This window comes from Myotis nattereri, assembly GCF_964212035.1.
Source record: "Myotis nattereri genome assembly, chromosome: 12".
Classification (NCBI taxonomy): domain Eukaryota; kingdom Metazoa; phylum Chordata; class Mammalia; order Chiroptera; family Vespertilionidae; genus Myotis; species Myotis nattereri.
The window spans coordinates 8,815,458-8,829,265 of record NC_138087.1 but is presented as its reverse complement, the minus strand read 5'-3'; positions in this window follow the sequence as shown (position 1 = coordinate 8,829,265).

Here is a 13,808-nt window from a genome sequence, read left to right as displayed (position 1 = left end):
CCCAGGTTGTTTTAAATATTAAATGAGATAATTTGTATGCTTACCACACAGCAAATGCTCCATAAATATTGGGTTTTGTAATTACTACTTCCATATACTATAATTGTATAGACTTGAGAACATGGACTAGTTACTTACTTTTTGAAACTTTAAGATTCATTTTGTAAGTATAAACCATAAAATTCCTATGTTTAATTTTCCCTATTTAACTATATGTTCACCTTTTAAAGAAAATCTAATTCTTTTCATTTTTGAGCAACACTATTATTGGCTGGCAAATGTTTGGCTGAGAAATTCTATATAATAAAAGGCTAATATGCAAATAGACTGAACCGTGGAACAACCAAACAACCAGTCGTGCACGGACCACCAGGGGGTGTGCACTGTCCACCAGAGGGCGTGCACGGACCATGGCAGGCGTCGGCCATGGCAGGATGGTGGAACAGGTGAGCATGGGTGCCAGACCAAGGCGAGGCACCCGTCGCTGTCCTCGGTGTGAGCCTCTGGTGTTACTGAAAATTCTTCGCTCCCACACACCACGGTCCCACCTGACGCTTGCACCTGCTGCCCATGCCAGCCCTGCTTGCACCTGCTGCCAACACCAGAGTTGCCGCTCACACCCATTGCCGGCGCCTGGTACCAACCCCGATAGTTTGGCGCTGTCAGCAGGTGTGAGTGGCAGCTGCCAGTCCCAATCATCCTTTAGGCAGTGATTCTCAACCTTCCTAATGCCGCGACCCTTTAATACAGTTCCTCATGTTGTGGTGACCCCCAACCATAAAATTATTTTCATTGCTAGTTCATAACTGTAATTTTGCTACTGTTATGAATCGTAATGTAAATATCTGATATGCAGGATGTATTTTCATTGTTACAAATTGACCATAATTAAAGCATAGTGATTAATCACAAAAACAATATGTAATTATATATGTGTTTTCATATGGTCTTAGGCGACCCCTGTGAAAGGGTTGTTCGACCCCCAAAGGGGGTTGAGAACCGCTGCCTTAGGGCTTCTCCACCTCCACTTGCTCCTGAAGGAAGATCAGAGCTAGCAGCCTCTTCTCGCACCCACTGCCAGCACCAGCTCCGCTCACACCTGTAGTCAGCACCGGCCCCGCTCGCACCCGCAGTCAGCACTGGAGCTGCTGCTCACAACCGCTGCCGGTGCCTGGTGCCGATCTGGATCGCTTAGCACCATAAGTGGGTTCGAGCAGCAGCTGCTGGCCCTGATTACCCCTGAGGGCTTCTCCACCTCCTCTTATCCACCCGCTGCTGGCACCGACCCCAATCACGCCGTGCCTTCAGCAGGTACAAGCAGGGCCAGCGCCATCAGTGTGTGGAAGCGGTGACAGCTGGAGCGGGGCTGCAGACAGAGAGGGGATCCGGGTGCGTGGTGGGCGGGGCTGGGCAGGGGTGCGGAGGATGGGCTGAGACCCGCCCCTGTGTCTACTGCAGCCTGGTGGCCCACAGTTCCTTTCAAGGTGCACGAATTTATGCACTGGGCCCCTAGTACTTTATATAATCTATATCCTTAGCTCAAATTCAGGGGTTGGTTGAAGCTAAAATTTTAAAATATCAAGGTAAAAGTCTATATTTAAAAATTAATTTAAAATTATAGTATCTTCTTGGGTTTTCAACATCTAAACAACTGTCTGCTGGGGCTTTCATTTCCAACCCCTTTATCTTTGGACAGTTTACTTGGAGCATGAGAAAACTTTCAATTTCACCAAGATTGCCATACAAGTGAGAGAAAAATCTGAAAAATAAATTAAAATGCTAAGAAGGACATGGCCCCATGCTTTACAAAAAGAAAACTCGGGAAAAAAGTTATGATTAGTAAATAGCACCAGCCCATGGTATGCAGAAATTAGGAATGTCTGGAAAATCGCTAACAGAAATATTTATTTTCAACTCTTTCACATTTCAACCAATTTGTTTTTGATCAATTTACCTACAACCCAAAGTAGAAAATATTATCCATCTTATTTATGTAATTCTTTCCAAGCTAAAGTGTTTCACAGTAGAATGATATCTTTAACTAATATTCTACTTAGTTGAAAAAAAATTCTAGTTGAAACTTCTATCCACCAGCTGTAAAAGGTAAGTTTTTATTGTTTCCATTAAGGTGATAGAAACCCTTGCTCGTGCCCATGTAGCCATTGGTGTGTATTGAGGAGAACAGCAGGCTGGGGCTAGGCTTGGAATCTGTGACCCTGGGAGAAACCAAATTAATTACTGCTTGGGATCGAACCTGAAGTGTTTACCTAAACGTAGGCTCTACTCCGTTAATTGATTGAAGAGCTCCCGGGTATTTCCACACTCTTGAAGATTCTCTTTTTTTGTTTTGGTATTCTGGAATTAGAAAGTACGTAGTGTCTTTAGTTATATGAATTAAAAGTCCTTTACACAGGTGTGAATTCTTGTTCTTTTTCAAACAGGCAGTTATAAAGTGTAAGTCAATGGGTGCCCTGCCAGTGTGGCTCAGGGGTTGAGCATCGACCTGTGAACCAGGAGGTCACGGCTCCATTCCTGGTCAGGGCACTTGCCTGGGTTGCAGGCTCGATCCCCAGTAGTAAGTACACAGGAGGCAGCCAGTCTCTCTCATCATTGATATTGCTCTCTATCCCTCTCCCTTCCTCTCTGAAATTAATTTTTAAAATGTTTAAATGTAAGTCAGTGGGAAAGTGTAATCAAATTTCTATAAATTCACATTTCTTAGCTTTCAAGAATAGAAGAAACTCCCAAATGCATGGCTGCCAACACTATATAATCGACTGGTTGTCATTTCAGCTGAAGAGTTGTTGCACCCCTTCATCATTGTACTTTCCACTTCCATGTCTTCAGCAATTGAGGGTTCTTTGGTGCCCATTGTTTCTGAAGTCTGCAAAGTGTTGTCAGTGTCCCCTTTCTACCTCTGTGGGAATGCCCAGGGTTCCTCCAAACATTTCTTGAGCACCCAAGGCCTCTTCCTCCCCACATATGTCCTTACACAGGACATGAGAGACTCAGATGTCAGACTCTGTCGTGACGCCCTCACCACTGGGAGCTGCTGAGCAGCCAGCTGACAAACACCCACAGGGATGCTTTGGAAGACAATACTCGGTTGGGCATATATTCTTTCTTATTTGGGTAGGAAAACTTTATAGTCATCCCTGAAACACTGCTTGATGAAATCTTCAAAGTTCTTGTTTTTCAGTAAAGTAAATTTTATTTATTTATTTATTTATTTATTTATTTAAAATCTTTGCTTTTAGTTTCTTTTTTAAAAAATATATATTTTTATTGATTTCAGAGAGGAATGAGAAGGAGAGATAGAAACATCAATGATGACAGAGAATCATTGATCTGCTGCCTCCTGCAGGCCCCCCACTGGGGATGGAGCCTGCAACCCAGGCATAATTTTAAAAGGCTAAATTTAATTTTTTTAATTTGATATAAATCAAATGAGAAATTTATTTTTTAAAACCAGGAATTCCCATTCATTAGTACAAAACTATTTTAAGATTTAATCATTTAATGATTGTTATTAAGTGGTCTATTACATTAGTGCAAACCATAAAAATGTTTATGGAAAGAGCAGTTCTGTCACTCACACCAGGAAATGGAAAGCACCCAGGCCTGACCACGCTGGAAACACATGAACTTGACCTCGAGGGGCTTCAGACACAGGTGGGAGCACACAGTGGACCTCTGGAAACTGAACTGAGTCTCCCTGCACAGGCTGTTGCCAGAGGAACAGGTCAGGGTTGTGGAAAAAAGAGTTGAAAGAACCAAAATTAGGTAAAATGTATCCAACTGGACAGTGAAAAGAATATGGCTGCTTTGGTTTTAATATGGGGAAGCAAGTACCTGGATTGACCATCTCACCAAACTATATACAACTTCTGACAAAGATAGGTGGGTACCTTTGGGAAGGGAAAAGCAATGCTTAATGTCCAAATATGCCGGGAGCCGGTCCATCCTTGCTGTTTCAAGGGTCCTGGCATATATGGCATACTGTTCTTAATATGTTTGCTCACCTTCTTGGCACTATGTGTTTTAACCAAGGTCACCTCTCTGAGAAAGGTTGTTTCCCCAGGTAGGGATTTTCCCCTGAAGTTAGGGAGGGAATAAAACCCCTTAACTAAGTGCCAGGTGGGTAATTAATCACTTTAACTATGAACAATCATGCTTAAGCTACATAATCTTTACTCCCTGGAATGGAGATAAGAAACGCCCTAACCTTTGGAATAGATATTGATAGGATTGGAATCAACTGGTATAAATACAGATGTAACAAGAAAACAGGACACAGAACCTAGACACAGAACCTAGAGACAGAACTTCACTGGAGAGAACATGGCAAAAGATCCTGGACAGAAACTGGAGACAGAACCTAGAGACAGAACATGGCAAAAGATCCTGGACAGAAACTGGCAACAGAACCTAGCGAGAGAACCTAGCGAGAGAACCTAGCGAGAGAACCTGGCTGAAGAACCTAGAGACAGAACCTGGCTACAGAACCTGGCTGGAGAACCTACAGAACCTGGCAATAGAACCAGGCAAGAGAACCCAACCATGCTGATCAACTGAACGCTGCCTCTGTGTCATTCCTAATTCGCCGACTCCGTCCACACCTTTGGGGACCCCTGGACCTGCTGGGGTTGGACCCCAGCACAAATAGACATATGTTCATGACATATATGATAAGACTCTTCCTATACCCTGTCCTTAAGAGGTATAGCTAGACACTATCAAGCCATGCCTTCTAAATCTTAAGCCATTGATTATATATGAATTATAACTGAGTCACATGTCTAAAGAGCTGTTTCAGCCCTGTCCAGTGTTGCTTAGTGATTAGAGCATTGGCCTTTCACTAAAACGTCACAGGTTCTATTCCTGGTCAAGGGCCTGTACCTGGACTGCAGGTTCATTCTGCACACTGGGGCATGTATGGGAGGCAACCAGTTGATGTGTCTCTCTCATATTGATGTTCTCTCTCTCTCTCTCTCTCTCTCTCTCTCTCTCTCTCTCTCTCTCTCTCTCTTCCTCCTTTTCACTTTCTCTTAAAAGCAATGGAAAAAATATCCTCATGTGAGGTTCAACAAAAACAAAAAAAGAACTATCCTGTTTTAGTTTGGCCCATTTATCTCTTTTGCATTTATTCAACTCACCACATATTCACTAAACTACACTAAGAAATGAAAGTCTGTATCTTATCACAAAGGTTCTCATAGGAAACACCATGAAACTCCTTACAGCCATCAATATACATTATGACATTTTTATGACATGTAAGTCTAAATAGCCTATGCCAAATAAGGTTAATTTTTAATAACTTGATCCATTAAGTGGATGCATATTAAGCATTCATGTTTTTCATATATGTAAAGTACATATTGTGACTCAGATTTATATCTTACTCTCCAGAAGCTCACAGTCTTCTAGAAAACATAAAAGATGTGCATGTGTAGCTTATATTAGCAAGAAAGGTATTGAATAATGCCAATGTGGAGGTTTGAGAATATATCCTAAGAGATCATATAAGAAAGAAATTAATTTTAAGTTGGAGCTTCAGCCTTTCACTCTCAGTGAAGATGGAGTCACAGGGACTGATTGCCCTCCCATCTGAAACAACACCAAAAACACCCAGATAAAATATGTCAAACAATGGGTCCTTTTTTAAAAATCCTCACCCAAGGATATTTCTCCTTTGATTTTTAGAGAGAATGGAAGAGAGAGGGAAAGACAGAGCGAAATATTGATGTGAGAGAAGCACATCAGTTGGTTGCCTCTTGCAGGAGCCCCAACCAGGACGTGGGGGCCAGGGAGGAGCCTGCAACAGAGGTGTGTGCCCTTGACCAGAATTGAACCCGGGACCCTTGGGTCCACATTCCAATGCTCTATCCACTGAGCCAAACCAACTGGGGCAAACAACGGTTCTGAAAACATTGAACATCCATCAGTGACAAACAGAGATCCCTAAGAGATGGGAAGCAGAGGAGGTGAGCCCTACGATTGGCCCAGCTCACTGCCTGGTGAAAGTTTCCAGACCGTGATGTGAGGAAGGGAACTCACAGAGCTTGGCGTCCTCCCCAAGGTAAAGGAATGAAACGGGGAATCCGGAGGCTAGAATTCACAGAGCAGAGTAGAAAGAGAAATGCTGTTCAGAGAGGACTGGAGATCTGCAGAGGCCAGTCCTCACATCTTTAGCTAAGGGTTCGTGGATGCATGTGAGCACGCTGCTGAAGGCAGGGGAAAGAACCTTTGGGAAAGATGAGTGGGTACAGTGCCTAAGGCTCATACAGCCAGAAGTAGTGACAGTTCCCAATAGACTGGAAAATCACATAATGTAAAAGTCATCAGCTAGAGTGCTAAAAATGGTTTTGTCTCAGTAATGAGTTAAAATTTATCCCAGACAACGATTCTGGAAAGATGATGGCGTAGGAAGCATCGGGAAGCTGCGTCCCACCTAGACAATAATGGTACTTGCAGAATCTGTCTGAAGTAACTCTTCCAGAACTCTGGAGTCTGTTGAAGGCTTGCAACTTCCAGGGTAAGCCTTTGATTGTCAATTTTGGCCAATTTCAGCTCTCAGGGCAGTAGCAGTTACCGACCCCAACCACCAGACATGTGGCAGGCAGCTGTGCTGTGTCCCTGGGATAGGTTTCAGGAACCAGGGTGGGCAAAAAGAACCCAGTCCTCCAAATGTTGGGGATCTGTATTCTAATCACAGACATACAGACAAATAGGCAGGCCGCCATTGCAGTTCACTTCCTTAAGTGTCCCCCATCCTCCTGCCCCTCATTGGAAGTCCCTCCTCCTCTGGCTGAACTGACTTCCAGAAGATTTAAAGGGCCAGTGACCTTCTCTCCTTCCTTCAGTTTTTCTATTTTCCTTTTAAAGAGTCAGGCATTAAAAACTAGGACATTAGCCCTAACCAGTTTGGCTCAGTGGATAGAGCGTTGGCCTGCAGACCTAAGAGTCCCAGGTTTGATTCTGGTCAAGGGCACATGCTGGGGTTGTGGGCTTGATCCCCACCCAGTAGGGGGCATGCAGGAGGCAGTCAATTAATGATTCTCTCTCATCATTGATGTTTCTATATCTCTCTCCCTCTCCCTTCCTCTCTGAAATCAATAAAAATATTTTTTAAAAAAGATAAAAAAACTAGGACATTAAAAAACAACTGCATATATGGGGAATATTAGAAAATAACTGCACATGCCCAAGGATAGGCTCAGAAATGTCTTAACAAGACATTATGTTGCCCTAACCAGTTTGGCTCAGTGGATAGCATCAGCCTGCAGGCTCAAGGGTCCCAGGTTCGATTCCGGTCAAGGGCATGTACCTGGGTTGCGGGCACAACCCCAGTAGGGAATGTGCAGGAGGCAGCTGATTGATGTTTCTCTCTCATCGATGTTTCTAACTCTCTATCCCTCTCTCTTCCTCTCTGTAAAAAATCAATAAAATATATTTTTTTAAAAAAGACATTATGTTGACACCTTATACTGATCCTTGGCACAAAGGCAGCCTAAATAATAAAAAATAAATAAACAAATAATAATAAAAACAGCAAACCTTGAGGAATGGGGAGAATCTGATTTCCAGAGTTAATACATTATTGTATTCAAATGCCCAAAATTAAACAAACAAAAGATTCACAGAAGGCATACAAAGAATCAGGTAAGTATGGTCCATTAAAAGGAAAAATATAATTCAACATAATCTGTCCCTGAAATAGAGTTAGTGGAAGATATATTGCCAAAGACTTAAAACAACTTTCTTAAGATATTCAGAAAAACCTCAGACAGGAAACCAAGATGGCGGCATAGGTTAACGCCGGAGATTGCTGCCTCGAACAACCACTTCAAAAAACAACTAAAAGATGGAACGGACATCATCCAGAACCACAGGAAGGCTGGCTGAGTGGAAATTCTACAACTAGGAGGAAAGAGAATATCATACCCAGACTCAGAGGAGGAACAGTGCTGAAGTGAAATACTCAGGTGCGGAGTGCGCACGGAGCGGGCTGGTGGCGGAGGATGCGGTTGTTGTTTTCAATCGGGAGGGAGTTTCACTCTGAGCTCCAGATCCGGGTGAGTCTCTAGGGACCCAGACTCAAACGGGAGAAGCGGGACTGTCTGGCTTTGGTCGGAACTCGAAGGCAGCTTTCTCTCCGAGGTTTGCAGCGGTTTCTGGGACTCTGTGAGGCAGAGCCCCTAAGGACGGAACTGAGAGCAGCCATAACTGCTCGCTCTGTCCCGCCCTGTAGATCTCCGGGGACCCGTGCTGCCCAAGCCCTGCGCAGAGCCATTTGCCGGATAGCCTCAGGCAAACGCTAGATTAGCACCACCCTAGAGATCCAGCACAGAAGCTCTCCCACTGCAGACACAGCGGACCCTCATAGCTAGTTAGCCTGGAGGTCAAATCACCCCCGGTATTGCCGACAACAATCAAGGCTTAACTACAACAAGACTGCGCACAAAGACCACAAGGGGGTGCACCAAGAAAGCATAAAAAATGCGGAGACAAAGAAACAGGACAAAACTGTCAATGGAGGATATTGAGTTCAGAACCACACTTTTAAGGTCTCTTAAGAACTGTCTAGAAGCTGCTGATAAATGTAGTGAGATCCTCAAGAAATCTAATGAGACCCTCGATGTTGTGATAAAGAACCAACTAGAAATTAAGCATACACGGACTGAAATAACGAATACTATACAGACTCCCAACAGCAGACCAGAGGAGCGCAAGAATCAAGGCAAAGCTTTGAAATGCGAAGAAGCAAAAAACACCCAACCGGAAAAGCAAAATGAAAAAAGAATCCGAAAATATGAAGATAGTGTAAGGAGCCTCTGGGACAGCTTCAAGCGTACCAACATCTGAATTATAGGGGTGCCAGAAGATGAGAGAGAGCAAGATATTGAAAACCTCTTTGAAGAAATAATGACAGAAAACTTCCCCCACCTGGTGAAAGAAATAGACTTACAGGTCCAGGAAGCGCAGAGAACCCCAAACAAAAGGAATCCAAAGAGGACCACACCAAGACACATCATAATTAAAATGCCAAGAGCAAAAGACAAAGAGAGAATCTTAAAAGCAGCAAGAGAAAGAAACTCAGTTACCTACAAGGGAATACCCATACGACTGTCAGCTGATTTCTCAACAGAAACTTTGCAGGCCAGAAGGGAATGGCAAGAAATATTCAAAGTGATGAATGCCAAGAACCTACAACCAAGATTACTTTATCCAGCAAAGCTATCATTCAGAACTGAAGGTCAGATAAAGAGCTTCACAGATAAGGAAAAGCTAAAGGAGTTCATCACCACCAAACCAGTATTATATGAAATGCTGAAAGGTATCCTTTAAGAAGAGGAAGAAGAAGAAAAAGGTAAAGATACAAATTATGAACAACAAACATGCATCTATCAACAAGTGAATCTAAGAATCAAGTGAATAAATAATCTGGTGATCATAATAGAATCAGGGACATAGAAAGGGAGTGGACTGACTATTCTTGTGGGGGAAAGGGGTGTGGGAGATGCGGGAAGAGACTGGACAAAAATCGTGCACCTATGGATGAGGACAGTGGGTGGGGAGTGAGGGCGGAGGGTGGGGCGGGAACTGGGAGGAGGGGAGTTTTTTGGGGAAAAAAGAGGAACAAATGTAATAATCTGAACAATAAAGATTTAATTAAAAAAAGATATTCAAAGTACTATAGGAAGATGTGGAAATGAGAAAATGAGGTTTGAACAAAATAAAAATATAAATAAAGAGCTAATATAAAAATGAACTAAAAAGAAATTCTGGAGCAGAAAAGTATAGTAATTGAAATGAAAAAATAACCTATAGGGATTCATAGACAGATTTGAGCAGCAAATGAAATAAACATGAACTTGAAGATAGGACAATGGACGTTATCCAGTCTGAGGACAAAAGAAAAAGACTGAGGAAAAGGAATGGAGCCTATGGGAACTGTGGGACACCATAAAATACACGTATCATGGGAATCCCATGAGAAGAGAAAGAGAAAGTGGCAGTGAGAACATTTGAAGAAATAGTGACTGACAATGTTCAAAATTTGATGAAAGAAATGAACATAAATATCTGAAATGCTCAACAAATTCCAAGTAAGATGAACTCAAAGAGATACACCCTGAGACATATTATAATCAAACTTTCAAATGACAAAGAACAAACCTTGAAAGCAGCAAGAGAGAAGCAAGTTATTACATACAAGGCATCTTCAATAAGATTATCTGCAAATCTCTCATCAAAAATTTTAAAGGCCAGAAGAAATTGGGCCAGTATTTTCAAAGTGCTAAAAGAAAATAATTGTCAACCAAAAATCCGGAATCTGACAAAATTGTCTTTCAAAATGTGAGGTATAAATTAAGAAATTCTCAAATTACCAAAAGTTGAGGTAGCTTGTGACCACTGAACCTTCCTTACAAGAAATACTCTGGGAGTACTGCAAGGTGAAATGAAAGGACACTTGAAATAACTCAAAATTATATAGAGAAATAAAGATACCAGTAAAGGTAAACACACAGGCAATTTAAAAAGCTAGCACTCCCCCGACCTGGCCAGGAGGCTCAGTTCATTAATTGTTGTCCCATGCACCAAAAGGTTGCTGGTTCAATTCCTCATCAGGGTAAATGCCCAGGTTTCAGACTTGATCCCTGGTAGGGGACATACAAAGGTAGAGGCAGCTGATCAATGTTCCTCTCTCACATTAATGTTTCTCTTTCTCTCTCCCCTCCTCTCTCTCTCTAAAAAAAATCAATGAAAATATTTTTTAAAAGCTAGTCTCCTATATAATAAAGAGGGAATATGCAAATTGACCATCACTCCACCACAAAAGATGGCAGTGCCCACAGTGGAGGCAGGGTTTCCATAACACAAGATTGGCTGCACCCACAGCGAAGGACGAGTTCCCATAATGAGCCTTAACAAGCAATCAGCAGGGATCTGAGGCTGTGCCCCCCCACCCCGCCCCTGTGGGGCTTGACAGGGGACCTCAGGCTGCGCACCCCATGCAGCAGGGCTTAACGGGTGATCTCAGGCCATGTCCCCTGCCCTGGCACCAGGCCGGGGGACCTCAGGCTGTGCCTCCCACCCGGCAGGGCTTGACAGGGGACCTCAAGGTGTGTCCACCACCCTGGTGCTGGGCCAGGGGACCTCAGGCTGCTCCCCCCAACCTGTCACCAGGCCAGGGGACCTGAGGCTGCACACCCTGCCTGTCAGGGCTTAACAGGGGACCTCAGTCTGCTCCCCCCACCTGGCGGGGCTTAACGGGGGACCTTAAGGTGCACTACCCTACCCCAGTGCTGGGTCGGGGGACCTGAGTCTGCTCCCCTCACCCCGGGCCAGGGGACCTCAGGCCGTGCCCCCCACCCAGCGGGGCTTGATGGGAGACCTGAGGCTGCACCCCTTTCCCAGCGGGGCTTGATGGGGGACCTCAAGGCACGCCCCCTGCACCAGCCTGGGCTGGGGGACCTCAGGCCATGTCCCCCACCCTGGCACTGGGCCGGGGGACCTGAGGCTGCACCCCGCACTTGTCGGCAGGGCTTGACAAGGGTGGGACTGGCTGGGTCAGGATCTAGCCCAATGGAGGGGGGGGGGCTGTCTGGGTCTGGGTTTTGCGCAATTTTAAGGTGCACATGGGTGGGCGGGGACTTGACTCTGGGTCCCATGGTGCACCCCAGACTTTGATAGGAGGAAGATTTTCATATACATTTTACTAATTTTCTTTAATCTCTGACACTTGTATTATAGAGAACGGGCAAATAGCAATATTAAAATATTTCCTCTAATTAATCCCCTTTTAATGTGCATGAAGTTTGTGCACCAGGCCACTAGTTATTATAATAATCATTTTTAACTGTGTATTTTGTTTTCTACATAATTTAAGAGACTAATACATTTAGAGCAAAAAAAATTATTAGTGTAAAATCTAGTATTACTGTAAAAATGGGCTTGTAACTCCAAATTATGTTTTCTACATAATTGAGGAGACTAATGCATTTTAAAAGAATTATTAGCCCATGTTTTTTGGTACACAATGCATAAAGATGTGATTTTGTGACATCAACAACTAAAAGAGCAGTAATGGAGCTATTAAGGAGCAGAATTTGTATATGTTATTGAAATTAAGCACCTATACATTCAAATGAGAATGTTACAACTTTAAAATGTTCAATGTAATCTTCATAGTAACCACAAAGAAAACAGCTGTAAAACATACAAAAAAACAAATTAAAGATAAATTAAACATTTTACTACAAAAGACCAACAGGAAATGACAGACAAAAATGTTGTAGAGCATAAAATAAACAAATAACACAGTGTCATAAATTAGTCCCTTCTTATCAATAATTACTTGGTAAATGGATTAAACTCTCCAATCAAAAGATAGAGACTGGGCCCTGGCCAGTGGCTCAGTTGTTTGGAGCATCATCATGTACACCAAAAAGGTTGTGGGTTCGATTCCTGGTCAGGTCACATACAGGAGGCAACTGATTGGGAGGAGCAGATTGATGTTTCTCTTTCACAACGATGTATCTTTCTCTCTCTCTCTCCCTCTTCTTATCTCTGTCAAATCAATAAAAACATATATATTTTTTAAGAAAGAACAAACTGAATCCAAAGCTAGCAGAAGTAAAGAAAGTAATAAAAATTAGAGCAGAGACAAATGAACTAGGTATTAGGGAAAAAATAGAGAAGAAGCAATGAAACCCAAAGCTGGTGCTTTGAAAAAGATAAACACAATTGACAAATCTTTAGTTAGATGGATTAAGAAAAAAGAAGACTTGGTCAACAAGATGACGGCGATATAGGCAGACGCGTCCCAGGTCGTGTCCTAGAGCAAATGGATGCCTGGTATGTGGTGCCTTGTTGTGTTGTATTTTGTGCCTTTAAATCAATGCAGCAGATCCAAGCAACAGCAGCCTCCTGAGCACCACACCCTCTGTCTGAGGAACAGCAGCTGTACGTGAAGCCTCCCCCCATCAGCCAGAAGAGCCACCACAGCTGTGAAAAGCACCCACCAGAGGAGCTGCTGCCAACTGAGGAGCAGCTGCTACCACAACCGCCTGAAGAGCAACCACAGCCCAAGGAGCCACTGCCACCCAGGGAGCAGCCACTGAACAACTCAACATCTAGATATGTCAGTGAGATCAAACATGGGTAGACAAAGAAACCCCCAAAGGAAAGAAAAGGAGGACTCACCAGAAAAGCAGCTAAGTGATACAGAGGCATGCAACATGACAGAAAAAGAATTCAGAGTAAGGGTCCTAGAGTGCATAAACCGGATGGAGGAAAAAATCAATAACATATGCAAGAAGCAAGAAGAAACAGATGAAAAAGTCAACAACTTAAGTAAGACCCAAGAAGAAATGAAGAGTGATATAGTTGCAATAAAAAACACCATGGAAAGTATCAACAGTAGACTAGGAGAAGCGGAGGACCGAATTAGTGAATTAGAAGACAAGGAAGCAAAACACACCCAAACTGTACTGCAATTGGAGAAAAAAATTAAAAGACAGGAGGAGAGCCTAAGGGAGCTTTGGGACAACATTGAAACGAAACAACATACGAATAATAGGGGTGCCAGAACAACAGAAAGATGAACAAGGATTAGAAAACCTATTCGAAGAAATAATATCAGAAAACTTCCCTGAGGTGGGGAAGAAAAAAGTCACACAAGCCCAGAGAGTCCCAAACAAGGTGAACCCGAAAAGACCCACACCAAGACACATCATAATTACCATGGCAAATGTTCAGGACAAAGAGAGAATCTTACAGGCTGCAAGAGAGGGACGGAA